This window comes from Humulus lupulus, chromosome 7, assembly GCF_963169125.1.
Source record: "Humulus lupulus chromosome 7, drHumLupu1.1, whole genome shotgun sequence".
Classification (NCBI taxonomy): domain Eukaryota; kingdom Viridiplantae; phylum Streptophyta; class Magnoliopsida; order Rosales; family Cannabaceae; genus Humulus; species Humulus lupulus.
The window spans coordinates 57,460,885-57,464,632 of NC_084799.1; the positions used below are offsets into that span (position 1 = coordinate 57,460,885).

Genomic DNA, 3,748 nt, shown 5'->3' on the forward strand with positions numbered 1-3,748 from the left:
TATGATTATGTGCAGGGTGTAGCCCATTGATTGTGTTAATACATGTTTAAGTGTTTGTTTAATTATGCTATGTATGCATATATGTGAATGATCAGCAAGATTCGGGAACGGTGAAGGTCGAGAACGGCAAGGGCCGGGAACGGCGAAGGCCGAGAATGGCGAAGGCCGAGAACGGCAAGGGCCTGGGAGCAGCGTTTAGCATGCGAAGTGTGAGTTGCTAGGGTAAGACCCTAAAGGATACCTGGGATATCCTTATGCTCTAGACTGTGAACTTAGGGTCTGGAAAAGCGCCTGGGACAGCATGGCCGACGTGTTTAGCTTGTTGATAGGTTTGTTATATGCTGAGTGATTAGTATGCATATGTTATCTATTTGTGTGGAGTTTTCTTGCTGGGCTTCGGCTCACGGGTGCTTTATGGTGCAGGTAAGGGCAAGGGGAAGATCAACCAACCATGAGTACGGAGAGCGCGAGGCGACGCATACATGTCTGGTCTGCCTGGCTGCCACGACTAGGGATATTTTTCAGAGATGACTGTACTAAACTTAAATTTTGTTGTTTAACTGACTCTGGTTATATTTTTGAGCTGTAAATATTTCTAAAAAATATTTTTGGGATCCCAAATGTTAAACGTTTTATAATTTTCAGTAAATGGTTTATTTTCAAAGTCTATGACTTTGATTATGGTTTAGTTACACTTTTTGTCTTAAAACCTTGATTAGCGAGTTAATTTGCACATTTTAAACTCACTTAGTAACGACTCTAAGGCAGTAGGGCGTTAAAAAGACCGTGCTCAAAAACCAGTATATTATATAAGCAAGAGACTTTTCAGAGCTGAGTCACGATACCCACTGATATAGAAACTGACATTCTGTCTGATACTGGCTTCTAGGAAGTTCCGACCATATTTCCAGTCCTATTCAATCAACGTCATGACCAACCAACCTTTAAGGCAGGTTTTTCAAAAACCTGAAGTGTCAGGGTGTCTTTTAAAATGGGTTATCGAGCTTAGCTAGTTTGAGATATTGTACGTGCCATGGTCCTCAATCAAAAGTCAGGCCCTTGCTGATTTTATGGCTGAATGCACCGAATTTCAAGAGGAGCTCTTGAAGGAGCCAGTGCAGGAGTTATGGAAAATATTTGTGGATCGATCATTAAATGAGAACGGATCGGGAGCTGGGATCATCTAAATCTCACCAGAAGGGGATCGATTTCATACAGCTCTGAGATTCGGATCTGAGGCATCCAACAACGAGGCCGAAAATGAGGCCTTACTAGCTGGGCTGAGAGTGGCAAGGGAGCTCAAGGAGAAAGCCGTCCAATGCTATAGTGATTCTCGGCTCGTGATCAATCAGGCATTAGGAGAATATCAAGCTCGAGGTACCTGATGAGTCCATTTTTAGCATAGTTTTAACATGTGTTTAGGGTAAGTTTGAGTCATTTTGGTGGAGTGTGTTGCGGTATTATGCTTGTTTTGGTATGTTTGCAGGAAATAGGAGAAGAAATCGTGAAGTTTGGGAAATGACTGAAAAAGCAGCTGAAATTGGGAAATTTGTGCTAAAAGTCGACAAGAAGAAAATTGAAGACTCATTTGTGGAGATAATTGGTAGATTTGGAGTTTGGAATCAAGATTTTGGAAGAATTAGAGGGGCCGCGACACTTGAATGGAGAGCTGCGGTGCAAGGGCAAAATAGAGAAGGCAAATTCTGGAATTTTTGAAGGGCCGCAGCGCCTGAGGGAAGCGCCGCGGCGCTCGCTGAAGTCAGAGAAGGGGCGCGCTGGGCATAGATGCGCGCCGCGGCGCCCGGATGCTAGGGCCGCGGCGCGTGTGGCTGAGCGTGTCTTTCAGAATTGTCGAATTTGTTAGATTTTTTAGGGTTTTTGATTTAAATACGTTTTTAGAGTTAATTATTCCATTTTTTATTCATAATTAGAAGTGTGGAGAAGTCATTAGAGGCAGAAGGAAAACATTGAAGACCTAGAGTTTGAATTCTTATTTTCTTCTATAATTTCTTACTGGATTTCATGTTTATATTTAATTTGATTGATGTCATTATGTCTGCTTTGAACTAATCTTGTTATTAGGGTTTTAGTGGATTCTTCTTGAAACTTTTGATATCTTAATGAAATTTTCCTGAATTTCTTTCATCTGCTGTGGATTATTTAGTATATGCTTAATGCTTGTGAATGTTTGATCATCATTTACATGTTTATATGATTTTAACCTAAACTCTGAAAAGAGAAGGATAATTATGCTATAGATAAATAATCACAATTTTATATTAGACGAAAGTACTTTTATGAATTGTGTAGTTTAGGGATTATATGTTTAAAGCCTGCAATATATTGATTTACCACAGAGACGTAGGAAATAGTATATTGTAGAGAATTATAGATCCTAACAAGACTATAATTTATAATTGAAATCTGCTACCACAATAGACTTAAGAAATCTTGAGAATTGGTTAGAAATCATAAGTGGATGGCTGATGAAACTAAAGCCCTAACTTTTGCATCTATTTGAATTAAATCAATTTTCATCTCTGCATTTCTTTAAGTGCTTAGTAGTTTTCTTAATTTTTAGTAATAGTTATCTTATTTATCAATATGAAATTATTATTCAAATCAATTAGAATTAGAGGTTAATTATTGGTAATTAATAGCAGTCTTCGTGGGATCGACACTTTACTTATCATATATTACTTGATTAGACCGCGTATACTTGCGTGTTACATTTTGGCGATCAAGTTTTTGGCGCCGTTGCCAAGGACTGTTTTTATTAATATCAATAAGTTAATTTTTGTTCTAAATTGATTTTTTTTTACATTTAATCCTGATCAAGGTTCTCTTGTGTTTCAGGACTAGTTGGTATATGCGAAGCAATAGACAAAAACAAATTATACCAATAGACCGAGAAATGGAAAGAACGTGCAGGCAGAACCGGAAAATAAAAAGGAAATTGGAATTCACCATGGCTGATAATTTGGGAAATGGTGCTAATAATGGTCAAGGGGCTGCTGAGGTTCCAAGGGAGCAAGGAGCACGAACGCTGAGAGATTATGTACTTCCTACTGTTACAAGAGTGCATTCATGCATTAGACCTCCAACCATTGCTGCCAACAACTTTGAGATTAAGCCAGCAACCCTTCAGATGGTTCAAACAACTGTTCAGTTTGGAGGTATGCCAACGGAGGACCCTAATTTACACATAGCTAATTTTCTGGAGTTATGTGCAACGTTCAAGATGAATGGGATGAGTGATGACGCTATAAGACTGAGGCTATTCCCATTTTCATTGAGGGATAGGGCGAAAAGTTGGCTGATTTCCTTGCAAGAGAATTCGATCACTACATGGGAGGAGTTAGCTGAGAAATTTCTTGCCAAGTTCTTTCCTCCAGCAAAGGCTGCAAAGTTAAGGGGTGAGATTAATAATTTTTATCAGTTGGATGGAGAGTCACTGTATGATTCGTGGGAGCGCTTTAAGGAATTGCTAAGGAAGTGTTCGCACCATGGAATAGAAAAATGGATGTTGGTGCATAATTTTTATAATGGGTTGAATGGGACGACAAGAACAATTATAGATGCTGCAGCGGGAGGTGCCTTTATGAGCAAAAGTGCTAATGAGGCATATGAGCTATTAGAGGAGATGGCGATGAACAATTATCAATGGCCAAATGAAAGGGGGCAGCCAAAGAAGGTGGCTGGAATGATGGAAGTGGATGCCATAACCATGCTTACAGCTCAAGTAGCA

General features: G+C 39.4%; 1 non-coding gene across 1 annotated transcript; it reads right to left on the reverse strand.

Annotated features, from left to right (window-relative positions):
- Window positions 1-3,406: 3,406 nt before the first annotated feature.
- On the reverse strand, window positions 3,407-3,513 carry LOC133792872 (small nucleolar RNA R71). Its single transcript, XR_009874344.1, has one exon. It is a non-coding gene; the product is annotated as a small nucleolar RNA R71 (small nucleolar RNA).
- Between the last annotated feature and the right edge of the window lie 235 nt (window positions 3,514-3,748).